The sequence below is a fragment of the Ochotona princeps genome, chromosome 3, assembly GCF_030435755.1.
Source record: "Ochotona princeps isolate mOchPri1 chromosome 3, mOchPri1.hap1, whole genome shotgun sequence".
NCBI classification, from domain to species: domain Eukaryota; kingdom Metazoa; phylum Chordata; class Mammalia; order Lagomorpha; family Ochotonidae; genus Ochotona; species Ochotona princeps.
The window spans coordinates 3,597,106-3,610,683 of record NC_080834.1 but is presented as its reverse complement, the minus strand read 5'-3'; the positions used below and the strand labels follow the sequence as shown (position 1 = coordinate 3,610,683).

At 46.2% G+C, this 13,578-nt stretch overlaps 1 protein-coding gene across 1 annotated transcript in view; it reads right to left on the bottom strand.

Annotated features, from left to right (window-relative positions):
- PLS1 (plastin 1) overlaps positions 1–2,013 on the bottom strand; it is a 133,395-nt gene extending 131,382 nt beyond the window's left edge. The window contains exon 1 of the mRNA XM_058661402.1: positions 1,610–2,013. The gene's annotated coding sequence lies outside the window, so the exon portion shown is untranslated. The remainder of the gene's footprint in view (positions 1–1,609) is intronic.
- Between the last annotated feature and the right edge of the window lie 11,565 nt (positions 2,014–13,578).

Here is a 13,578-nt window from a genome sequence, read left to right as displayed (position 1 = left end):
GAAGTTGCAAGACGTGGTAAAACATAATAATTCAGAATTCAACAAAGGCTGTGACAGCAACGCGGACGATAGCAAATGCTGGAGCGGTCAGATGCATAGCTACTGCTGGTTGCAGCAATTCTGGAAGGAAGGCTTCCGGGAAGCCTTCCCATCTGAACTACGCCCTGCAGCATGGGCAGGACTCAAGCAAAGGCAGACCAACCAGGACTGTGGGCCAAAGGCCCTGGTAACTGAGCAAGCTAGGAGGGTAGTGTCAGAACCAGTAAACTCACAGGTGGGGCTGAAGCCAGAGGGCACTCTCTGAAAGGAATTTATAAGGCCCTAGCAGGCCAGATGACACAGAAAAAAAGGAGGGGGGGGGGGAAGAAAGATAGTTGAATAATCGAAGCAAGCAGTGAGAAGAGTAGTAACAGGGAACAGCACAAAGTTCCCCGAAAAGCAGAAAACTTGGATCACAGGCCCAGCTCTGCTGCCGAGGGGCTAGCATGATCACAGCAAGTCACCCAACCGCACCGGTCTCGGTTTTCTCATTTGTAAACTGAAGCAGCTGAACCACCTGACCTCGAAAGTCACTGTGGCCCCAAACCAGACCAACTGTATATTATTTCTGCCATTAAAACATTCATCATGGGGGAAAGGGGAGAGGGAACACCTGTATTCCCTTTCCATAGAGCTTTCCTTTTCAGAACTTACTTTTCTCCCCCTAAACATACCACCTCTAGGCAGCACAAATGTAAAATGCTCCACTAGAACATTTTACTACAGAATTCCATAAAGCAGGGGGAAGCTGGTCCCAGGAGGGTTTGGGGGTGGGGGTAGGAGTGGCTCTTTCACCTTTGAGGACTCCCTAGCTGGAAATTCTGCTTATGGCCACAGGAAATGTGTGCAGCCCACAGCCTTAGCCTCTTCCAAGTTTATCTAATACCGCAGCTCCAGGACAAAACCTCTCAGAATAAGTCATCAAACGCCACAGACAAAAAGGCAGAAGAGTCAGAACTTTATTAGCTAACGGACCACTCCCTCTTAAAGGCGCCCAAAGAAGTCTGAACTGAGTCCCGCTAAAAGGTAGACAGAGTAATCTGAAATTCTCTGAAATCCCTGCTCTAAAATGCAGCTGAAACACACAAAGGTGGGTGTTGTTTGTTTGTCTTTGCACTGAATCTCGCTGTCCATTGGCTTCTCTCCCCCCTCCCCCAGGGCTCATCCAGAAGCCCCCCCAGACAAGGCACCAAACCCAGCAAGCTCGAATGCGATGTCCCTCGGTCCCGTTCCATCGATCCTTTGCACCAAAAGGCCAAAGGCAAATACACCAGTCTCAGCGTTGGAGCCAGACAAGCTAGGTCAGAAAGCGGACCAAAGTTTAAGCCAGAAAAAGTTAACGAAATGCCTCCCTTCATTGCAGGGAATCACAATGCAGCTCTCGAGCTTATTGTTTAAGCAGTACAATATACGACTGAACACCTGCGGCCACTAGCCGCTGCCCCCACCTGCAGAAGCACGCCCGGAGGTCGGGAGACGCCTAGCGAGCAAGAGAACCTGGACAAGCCTGGCTTCCGTTTGTCCGCCCACCTTCCCTCCTAGCGCTACCTCCCACCCTGGCGCCCAGTACCTGCCGCGATCACCCGGGCTCGAGTCCGAAGCTCCCACTCGGGATGCAGCTACCCGCAGGTCCGCTCTGCGGCTACTTCTGCGCGCCAGCTCAGCTGCTGCGCTCGCTCTACTGCGCATGCCCAGCCGGCACCCCGGCCCTCAAACTTGGAATCCACTTCCCGGGTTTTGGCGGTGGCTCCCAAAGTTCGGGACGCTATGCCTTGAAGCCTCTGGGCTTAGACGTGCAGGGTGCTGGAAGAGGAGTTACAGGTGCTGGGAGAGGTGAGGGCAGGAAGGAATTGGTGCTGCAGCCATTGTCCTTGTTGCCTACAGTTCTCCGTGCCTGAAGGTGACCATGTATACCATTGGTGTGCACAGTGCTTCTCAAACTGGAGCATGGCTCACAATCACCCGGAAAGCTTGTAACAGACCCCACAACCAGAGTTTATCTGCTTCAGTAGCTCAGCAATGTGGTGCGGCAGTTTGCATGCCTAACATATTTTCAGGGAAAGCCCAGCACCAGACTTGGAGAACTACCGGTCCAGAAGAAAGATGTACATTACTAAAGATTTTCTCCACTCCCAAGTCCCCTCCCATTCGGGGATTTCACATAACACTTCCTCTTCATTTCACAGCCTCACCTGCTTAAAATAAACAATTACTAAAGCCCACACTCAAACAGAGGTGGGATATTTCCTCTAACTTGTGAGTCAAGCCAATGAAATGTAACCTCAAGTATCCTTATACAACTTTGCCTGAAGCATAACCATAGATGCTGCTGGTTCTCCTAACTCCAGTCCAACGAACAGCGCAGGTCTTGCTATTTTGTTGTTTCTTCAACTCAAAGCCTTATGTGCCCCCTTCAACACTTGGCACAGTACATGATAAAGCATAGGGACCAAGAGCCAGTGGCTGTGCTCCCGGAAGTTGACATTTGCAACATTGAGAACCTGGGTTCAAATCCCAGCTGCTCTACTTCTGTTCCAGCTTCCTGCTAATGTTCCTGGGAAGACAGCAAAGGAGGGTAAAAGTGGTTGGGCAGTGCTCCCATGTGGGAGACCAGGGGGGAATTCCTGGCTCTTAGCTTTGGTCCAACCCAGGCTTAACTTTTTTTGCCTTTTGGGGAGTAACCAATTGGCCTCTACCCCATATCTCTGCCTTTCAAATAAATAAATAAAATAAATCTTAAAATAGAATAAAATTCAAAGAAACTCCAACATGAGTGAGACCATCCAGGTCTTCTGAGGTCTTGGCCACACCTTCAGGTGGGCGGTACCAGCATTGCCCACCCATTTTCTAATTTATTAAGAGACCACCATTGGGGAACATCTTACCTGTAGGTTCCCCGCCCAACAAGGAGGGGTCAAGGAAGGCTTAAAATCCCAAGACCCTTCCTCAAACCTTTGGTGTCTGTCCCTCCCCTTTCGAGAGGCACCCCACCTCCTGGCTCTTCGGAGGTGCTTTCCCCGTCCCTCCCTTCCCTGCTCACCTGGTCCCTTCACAAATAAACTTTTCTGTTTGCAGCAAATTCCAGGCTTTTTATTTCTATACTAAGCTGAGGAAAGAACCCACGGGGCATTTCTGGTAACAATGAGTACAACAGGGATCGCAAAGACAGAAAAGTTGAAATTAAAGAGATTGCATGAACAATTAAATGTGGAAGTAGGCAGGCAGGAGAGGGAGAAGGTAAGATTTCCTCTGTCTTCCACCTGGAGAAATCTAAACATTTAGTTATCTATATCTGAACCCAGGTAAACAGAAGTACTTAATATAAAAGTCCTTACAAAACAAAAGAATTTCTTAAAAAGTTAAGCATGCCTCTAACTAAACAAGTCCATTCCTCATGTTATCCCAGAGAAATTAAACTGTGTGCGTACAGAGTTCAAACGAGAGTGTTCATAGCAGCTCTTTTCTCACAACAGGCCAGAGTAGAAGGAATCCAACTGTACCTCAAAATATGAATGGGGAAAAAATGTACTTTACCAGTACAATGGAATACCACTCAGCAATCAAAAAAGGAATCCTCATACAGGCCCAAGATGGATAATTTCAAAATCATTATACTGAGATGGGGAAACCAGAGAGCCAGAAACAAAAGCGTTAGAGTTCAAGTATGTGAAATGCAAATCTGTACTGATATAAAGCAGACCAATAATTGTTGGAAGCCAGGAGTGAAGGAAAGATGAATTGCAACAGGGCAGAAAAAAAAATCTTTGGGATTAGGGGAAAAGAAAAATTTCTGTTTTGATTTTAGTGATGAATTCACAGGTATGCGCAGCTGTCAAAAGGAAAATGTACTTTATGAAGTTTATGTTGCAAAATTTAGTCTAGTATAAAAATATACTCATGATCTGTTTATTTACTGGAAATATTAAGTAATATAAGTTCAAGGGGATATGTAGACTGATCTGGAGGGAAGGCAGGCTTAAAACTTAATCTGTAGGAGAAACTGAAAATAATCAGTATAACATGTCTGCAACAATCATCCGTAAAAGCAACCAACTCCAATTTATGATTTGCAAGTGTATTGTCAATAAAACTAAGACACTTCTCAGAAATGTCTCCAAATAGACAATGATAGGTAACACATCAGTACAAATGCAGAACCAAAGGTGATTTGACACAATGATTAAGCTACCACTTGGGATTCCCACATTCTATATGGGAGTGTTGGGCCTTAAGTCCTGGCTCTTCTCCTTATCCCAGCTTCCTGCTCAAGTGTGCCCTGGAGGGGCCCTACTGATAACTCAGGCGACTGGGTCCCTGTCACCTGCACAGGAGAACTAGATGGTGCTCTTGGCTCCTGGCTCCAGTTGACCTAACCCTGGTTATTATCAAAGTACGAACTAACCAATGGGAGGTGTCTCTTGCCCCCTCGTCTTTCTGTGTTTCAAATAATTAAAATAAGTAAACATTTTAAACATAAAGTAAAATTCTGATGAAATAAAAAACTAAAGAAAGTATCTGGTCTTCAAAATAGACACAAATTACTAACTGGAAAAAAAAAAAAAGCTAAGAAATTATCCAAGAATGAAGCCAGCCTGTTGGCAGTGACAGCAAAGCAGAAGGGCCTAGAAGGATGACCCGGATTGCTTCTTACATTCGCTATCCTCCCCCAACTCTTCGACCATACATATTGGGAAAAGCTGAATTGTGTACAACTATTAAGTGACACAAAAAAATGTATTAAAAAGGAGCTGTGGAATGTGGCATAATGACTGACTGTCCTCCAAATAACCATTCATGTATGACACAGGTTTTGAAAATGATGACCTTTCAAAATAGTGGGAGAATAATAGACAGTAACCTATCACCAGAAATCAAGCATGAATTGCCCAACTCACTTCAGGGATGCCTTCCTGGAAGAACAAAAACCACTATTTCCCACAATGAATTGTGATGAAGGGTACCAACATTATTTAGATTTCCAGTAAGTTATGGGAGACTTTGGTCGCAGTGTGGACTAGAGGAGAAAGCCAAGGCACGCACCCTTTTGGAAGACTCCTAAATTTGTAGTTTCTTGATCCTCTCAGAAACAGTAAGTACCTTGACAGGTAATTTGGACAGTTCTCACATGTCTATACTAAGGTCTATTTCCCTGAATCAAATATGCATGTATCTATGTAGATTTTGTGTATTGTTTATATCCTTAAACAAACTACTCTTTTTCTTAAGCTAGCAAAAGAGGGCCTCAATCCTGATATATGCACAATCCCTCTGGGAGATAGGTTTTCTTAATCAAGAATAATCTATAGGTAAAAGAAAAACCAATACCAGGAAACTGGAAAGCACAAATGTTAGTGAAAAGTCCAGAACAGTAGCTTTAGCCTCGTGGTAAACCTTCCTAAGAAAGACTCCACACCTAGAATCCATAAAGGAAAAGGTAGACAATCTGATACAATAAGAATTAAAACTCCTGTATGAAAAAAGCGAAATGACAGATTAAGAGAAAATAGTCTGAGAATACAAATCAGGAATGGATTAATTGTTGTATTTTCTTCCTAAATAACAAAATGCAAAAATTAAAACTGACAAATGTTAAAACAATAATAATTTGAAATATTCCAAATTATTAATAGACATACAAGTGTACTTTAAAAAGTTGGTGGAAAAATGGCATTAAAGAAAGAGTTTAGGACCCGGCGGCGTGGCCTAGTGGCTAAGGTCCTCGCCTTGAAAGCCTCAGGATCCCATATGGGCGCCGGTTCTAATCCCGGCAGCTCCACTTCCCATCCAGCTCCCTGCCTGTGGCCTGGGAAAGCAGTCGAGGACGGACCAATGCATTGGGACCCTGCACCCGCGTGGGAGACCCGGAAGAGGTTCCAGGTTCCCGGCTTCGGATCGGCCCGTTGCGGTTCACTTGGGGAGTGGGTCATCGGACGGAAGATCTTCTTCTCTGTCTCTCCTCCTCTGTGTATATCTGGCTGTAATAAAAATGAATAAATCTTTAAAAAAAAAAAAGAAAGAAAGAGTTTACTTTGGTGCAAAAAAATTTTTTTTCATAATATGCTTTATCTATGAATTCTTTTTTGAAAAATATATTTTACTTGAAAGTCAGAAGAGAGAGAGAGAGAATATTCCACCTATTGGTTCATTTCCCAGATGGTTGCAAAGGCCAAGGCTGGGCCAGGCTGAAGCCAGGGGCATCATCTGGATCTCCCACATTGGTGTAGAGGCCCAAGCACCTGAGCCACGTTCTGCTGCTTTCCCCAGACCACAAGCAGGGAGCTGACTCCAAAATGGAGCAACTGGAATCCAGGTAAGTCTGAGCAGCAGTGCGGGTGTCCAGATCCCCCCCAGCCACATGGAGGTGACTGAGGGAAGCCGTGCTGGGCTAGGCTTTCTGCTGCGGATCCTGGCTCCCCATCCACCACTATTGGGCAGGAAGAGGGTCCTGGGCTTGGTGGCAGCCAGAGTGCCAACCAACGCTGGGTTTTACTGGCTGGCTACGCGGCAGTGAGCTCTGGGGTCTTGGAGGTATGGAATTACTGCCTAGGGACATCCATGGATAAGGCCACTGTATGTGTAAGTGAAGAATGAATCCTGAGGGACACCCAACAACAGGGCCACTGTACTTGCAGGTAAGCGAGGGAACTGAGACCTGGTGGTTTGGAGGGGAGAGACCTGAAGATCTGTATGGGTCAGACTGATGCACCACCCCACATGGGCTGAGCTTGTTAGCATGGAACATGGCTGACCATCACATACTGGCACGTGTTCCAGGCCTGGGTATTGGGCAGGATAGCCAGTGTAGCAAGCGCAGAAACCAGGATGGAGTGCAGGTCATGCTGGGCTAGGCTGCCATACCTACTAGTATTGCATGAGCCAGGGATGAGAGCAGACTGAGCAGGGCCAGGTTGTAGCACCTACCAGCAAAAGTTAGGACTGGGGGGGGGGGGGTGGCTGGGCCAGACCAGGCTGAAGCATCCAAAGACAAAGGCCAACATAAGGGAGGGACTGTGCCAAGCTAGGTCAGAGCAACCACTGGCACACTCGCCATCTGTAGCTGGGATCAGGCCTGCTTGGGGAGCTAAGGGACATCTTGGCTGGGTTGTGGGTCCCACTGCTGAGCACAGGGGCTGGAATGGTGGCTGCAACCTGGTAGGGTTTTGGACATGGCTGTAGACTCCCTTGGCACGGCTGTAAACTGGGTCTGGGATGTGCCAGACTGGGCTAGACTCCAGCACCCAGTAATGATCATGAGAACCAGTGTGGGTATAGGATAGGCTGGGCTAGGTCTCTGCCCCTAATGAGCCATGCATGAGCTGTATCTGGGTGTGGACTAGGCTTGGCTGGGCTGTAGCACCCAACAGCAAGAAATGGAATGGGTGAGGGCCAGTCAGGAAAGGCTACTACTGTTCCTGATAGGAAAAGAGGTGGACTATGTAGGGCTGCCCCATGGATCCACTGGTGTGCGCGAGATCTGGCATTGCAAGAGGTTCTGATGGAAGAGCTTGAGGAACTCCTCTGTTGAGACACAGTTCCTGCAGGTGAGCACAAGATCTAAGAAAGGCAGCAGCCCAGAACAGGCCACATTACTTACAGTACCCGTGGACTTACCTTTGGCTCAAGTCTAGGGCGAGCCAGACTGGGCCAGTTCATATCACCCATTGGCAAATTTGAGAGTCAGAATGATGTGTGGGTCATGCCAGGTCAGGCTGCAATACCAGGCACTTCATGTAAGGGCCCGGACTTGGGGCTGGCTAGGTTGGCTAGGCTGGTTAGGCTGTAGTCCCCACCAGTGTAGGCTGGAACTGGGGATGGGCTGGGATGGGTCAGGCTATAGCACCCACTGGCAAATGCTGAGGTGAGACAGGCCATGCCAGACTGGGCTGCAACACCCAACCAGCACACATGAGACCCAGGGGAGAACAGGCAAACCTGGCAGGGGGGCTGCAGGAGCTCCCCTGCTGGGCCACTATTCCCACTAATGAGTGTGAGAGCTGGGATTAAGGGCAGACAAGGCCAGGCATTGCTACAACACCTGTTAGCCTGCATGTAACCTGGATCGAAGACAAACCAGGCTGGCTAGACTGTCTCTACTGCTACATGCATAAGCTAGAGTGAGTATGGGCTGGCTGGGTTTTGTCACAGCATCAGCTAGCGGATGCTAGCACAGAGGGAAAACTCTGTTAAGCTAAATTGCAGTACTACCTGGAGAGTGCAAGGTCCAAGAGTGGGAGTGGGCCCAGTAAGAAAATAGTGAGCACCTCCCTCTTGGGTTACCACTCCAACTGGTGAGCATGAGAACCAGGACTGGGACAAGCATGGCTAGACAGTGAAAGGCAGCCTCTGGCACATATATGGGCTGGATAGGAGAGTTGGTTGGATTGAACTAGGCTTCAATGCCCATTGACATGTATGAGAGCTGAATGGGATGTGGGACAGACTGGACCAGTCCGCTGTACATACTGGCAAGCATGGGAACCATGGCCTTGGGCAGACCTGCTGGGGATTATTGCAGGTCACTCAACTAGGCTACAACTCCCACTGGTTTGTGTGGGGGCCCAAGTTTGTGGTGGTCTGGACTGTAATACCCACTGGTTTGCGTAGAAGACAGGGCTGGGGACAAACCTGACCCAGCAGTTGCAACCTACAGTGTGCACCTAGGTTGATTTGGGCAATGGACTACACCAGGCCCTGTATTGCATGCATACACAAAACTCAGATCTGAGATCACCTCAGATGAAGTTTCTTTGGAAATCCCCGCCCCAACTGAACTGCTAGACTCAGAACTCCAATCATGGAGAGAATTGCAGGTTCCATGGTCTGACCGTGAAGTGCATGTGTCAGAGCTGGGCCTCCTCATTGGCTTAGAGCACTGGGCAGCATATCGAGATGCACATGGAGGATATGGTGGTACATTGGAGCCCACAGAGGACACCTGGTACCACAACAGAGGACGGCAGACAGAACAAATTGAACAACTACCTCAGCCAAGTGTTGGCAGGGAATACATGGGCAAACGGAGACTCTAAGGTGGACTATATCAGCAGGGAGTCTGGAGAGATTACATCGTGATTGGAATCACAAGTTGGGCAGCAATACAGAATTGCTGAACTATCAAAACCACTTGAGTGGGAGCCTTGGAGCATGCCTCACGTTGGGGACCCTGGGATGGTTGAGAGGCTGGGTGTGGTTTCTTCTCTCATCTCTCTCCTTCCCCAAGATACAGGAAGGAAAAAAGAGAATATAAAAACAACGGTCTCACCTACTTTCCTCTAGCCCTTGACCCTTCACACCCTAATCAAATATGTAAAAATATCCACAATAAAATTTATACAATAAGAAAAAAATGGAGCAACAAGGACATAAAACGCCAGCCGAGTGTCAGTCCCTTTCCATGACTTCTTGAATCTCCATTCATAGTATGGATTTTAAAATGTCCTGGAATAAAAGTAAAATGAATATTTTAAATCCATTTTCCATGAACTTTTAAAGCACACTCATACCAGTAGACCTTGAACCTGCCAGTAAGCAGAGAATTAGGTACACATGTCCTAACTCAGATCAATTAAATAAGAATCTCTGGGCTGCCTTTGAATATTTTTAAATTTTATTTTATTTATTTGAAAGTTACAAACAGGCAAGCAGTTTTGCCATCCACTGGTTCACTCCCAGTCCCCACACCTTCTGGGGCTGGGCCACACCGAAGCCAGGAGCTCAGAACTCAATCCAGGTCTCCCATGTGGATAGCAGGGATCAAAACACCTGCTGCTTGCCGGAGTACACCGGTGCACAGGAAGGTCAGTACAGCCAAGGGAATACAGCCAAGACTCCCCTGGCACCCCAATATAGGATGCCAGCATCCCAAGCTGCGTTTTAACTGCCACACCAACCACCAACCATTAGATACTTAAACAAAAAAAACTTCTCATCCACTCAATCTGAGTGCACAGCCATGGATAAAAAATGCTGCTCTGAAACAATGCCAGCTCAACATGGCTCAGTGAATGAAGAGCAACCGCATCACTTGGGAGTTTGTTTAAAAATACAGATTATTGGGCCCAGCATGATGGCTCAGTGGCAATTCCACAACTTGTACATGCTGTGATCCCATATGGACACTGGTTCATGTCCCAGTTGCTGCACTTCACATCCGGCTCCCTGCTTGTGGCCTGGGAAAGCAGTAGAGGACAGCCCAAACCCTTAGGACCCAGTACCTACATGGGAGACCCGGAAGAAGCTCCTGGCTCCTGGCTTTAGATTTGCTCAGCTCCCACCATTGTGGTCATTTGGATAGTGAGCCAGCAGATGGAGAATTTTTCCCTCTGTAAATCTGCCTTTGCAATAAAAATAAATAAATCTTTAAAAAATAAAGATTATTGTGTTTCCTATCAGGTCCAGTGAAACAGACCATACACATGTTTTTCAGGAATCTATTTTAAGGCACTCTCCAGTTGATTCTGATGAATGCTGTAGTTTGAGAACCCTGAAATCTGTCTAAGTTTTGTATACAGAGCCACTTGAAGGATAGATAAAAGTATTCTGAGAAGGGCCTGCAGTGTGGCATATCAGGTTGACATGCCACCTGCAATGCCATTATCCTATATGGATGCTAGTTTGAGAACTGGCTGCTCCATTTCTGAGCCAACTCTCCACTATATGTACCAGAGAAAGCAGTGGAAGGTGACCCATGTTCTTGGGCCCCTGTACCAATGTGAGAATCTGGAAGGAAACTCCAGGCTCCTGACTGCCACCTGCAGGCCCTTGGCTTTGGCCTGGCACAGCCATGGCCATTGCAGCCATTTGGTAGGTGAGGCAGTAAATGAAAAATCTGTCTCTTACACTGCCTTTCAAATAAACAAAAATAAAAATTTTAAAAGTACCTTGAAAATAAAAATAATGATTGCAAATACAAGTAATATTGCATTTCTCAGAATGCTAGACACATACTTCAGATCATAGCAATTTAAATAAGAATAGTTTGTTACTGAGATAGAATTCTTGCCACATTGGCAAGTGGTCTACATCCTTATTTCTGAATTGTCTCCAAATGGAGTGGTGATCTGGTTCTGTAACATGACCTTAGATGATGCAAAACTGCCAAAGAAATAGCAAGGCAAGTGGCTTTACTTTCTGAATTGCAAAACCATGTATTTATTTTCATTTTATTTGAGAGGCGGAAGGCATGCTAGGAGGAGAGAGAGAACTCTTTCATCAGCCTACTCACTCCTCCAAATGCCTGCACCAGGTAGGGTTGAGAGGCTGGAGTTCAGTCTGGGCCTCTCGTGTGGGAGGCAACATGGACTCAAGTACACAGCAGCAGGAAGCTTCAATCAGAAATGGAGGAAGTGGAACTAGAAGCCAGGCCCTGTCCAAACTGGCATCTTAACAACTCAGATAATTTCCTAAATATGAGAACCAAACAACTTTTTTCTTTGCCTTTTTTTTTTAAGATTTGTTTTTATTTGAAAGGCAGATTTTACATAGAGAGAACATCTTCCATCCACTGGTTAACTTCCCAAATGGCTGCAATGACCAGAGTTGAGCCAATCCGAACCCAGGAGCCAGGAGCTTCTTCTGGATCTCCCACATGGGTGCAGGATCCCAAGGCTTTGGGCTGTGCTCTACTACTTTCCCAGGCCATAAGCAGGGAACTAGATCAGAAGTGAAGCAGCTAGGACAGGAACTGGCACCCATATAGGATACCAGTACCACCTTTTAAAATAATTTTTATTAACATTTCAACTAAATAGAATAAGTCCATTAGTACAATTTGGCTATACTGGATAATTTATTCTGTGTTGTTAAGTTTCAGAATTCTCATTTGTGGTCTTTTTGTCTTTTATGTGAGTCATTATCCAATGAAAACCAACAGAAATATGTCCCCTTGGAACCTTGGTAGATTAAAGTCTGACAATCTTCAAGGTACAGCTAAAGCTACCGAAGAATGGGAATGTCAAAATCATAACTGGATTTTGAAAAAGTGGTTCTGACTGCTGTGAATAAAAATCCCAAATATTAAATATGCCAGGGGCAAGGGGCTTGGCCTGGAAGTTAAGATGTCCGTGTTTACACCAGAGTACCCGAGTTCAGTACCCAGATCTGGCTCCTGACTCTAACTTCCTGCTCACGCAGCCCGGGAGGCTGAAGTCATGGTGTAAGTAATTGGGATCCTATCCCCATGTGGGAGATGTGGATCGGTTTTCATACTCTAGCTTCAGCCCTAACCCAGCCCTGTCTGTTGAAGACATCTCGGGAATGATTTAGTGAATGGGCACTCTCTTCATCTGTCTGCTTGCCTCTCCGATAAGTAAATAAATAATTTTAAAGGATGCAAATTACCAAATGTGTGCACCAAGAATGTACTCATTGAAGATCGTTTCAATGCAGAAAACAGGCGCAGGTGTTGTGGCGTATCAGGTTCAGTTTCTGCCTGAGCACGGGTTCCAATCCCAGCTTCTCCACTTCTGATCCAGCTAATAGCTAATATGCCTGAGAACGTAGTGGAAGCCAGGCCAAGTACTTGGGCCCCTATCACCTAGCTGGGAGACCAAGATGGATTCCAGACTTGGGTTTTCACTCTGGCCCAGCCTTGGCTCTTGCAGGCAGTTTTTGAGTGACCCAACTAATGGAAGCTCTCTCTCCATTTCTTTCTGTAACTCTGCTTTCAAATAAATAAATACAACTTTTTAAAGGTTTATTTTATTTAAAATATACCTCACGATGTGTTTTATAAAGTAAAATGTTGACATAACATCACAAATGGAGTAAAGACAGATCCAATGCATTGTGAACAAATCTGCATGACTAGCTAGCCAGAAATTCAGGCATCTTGGTGAGACACAAATCCATGCTGCTCTCACCTAGCTTCTAATGCCACCTGCTGGTCGTTTTTGAGTAGTTTGCCAGTTCGGACAGTTTGTTTTTTCACAAGAGTTACTTTTTTATTTGAAAGAGGAGAGGGAGAAAAAAAAAAAAAAAAAAAAATGAATCTTTCATCCGCTGTTTAGCCCCCCAGATGGCTGTAACAGCTGGTCCAAAGCTGAGACCCAGGAGTTTCTTCAGGGTTTCCTATGTGGGTGAGGTGCCCAAGCAAATGGGTCAACTTACGCTGCTTTCCCAAGTCATTAGCAGGGAGCCAGATCAGAAGTGGAGCAGCCAGGACTCGAACCAGTACCCATACGGGATGCTGGCATCACAAGAGGAGACTTGATCTATGCCATGGCACTGGCTCCCTCAAAATCCCATTTTTACCAATAGATAGACCGTCTTGACAAAAAGAAAGTTAATCAACACTACAGACCAAATGGGCCTAATAGCCATTTACGGCATACTTCATATACAGTCTCATCAACAACATGGGCTGTTCTGTAGAATGTTCCTGATTTAACCACAAAACCAGTCTCAACAAATACACAAGACTGAAGTGCTAGCCTGAATCTTCCCTTATCAGAATGAAATACGTGGGCCCAGCACAGGAAGCCTGGGCTAATGTCCTTGCTTACATGCACCTGGCATCCCACATGGGTGCTGGTTTGTATC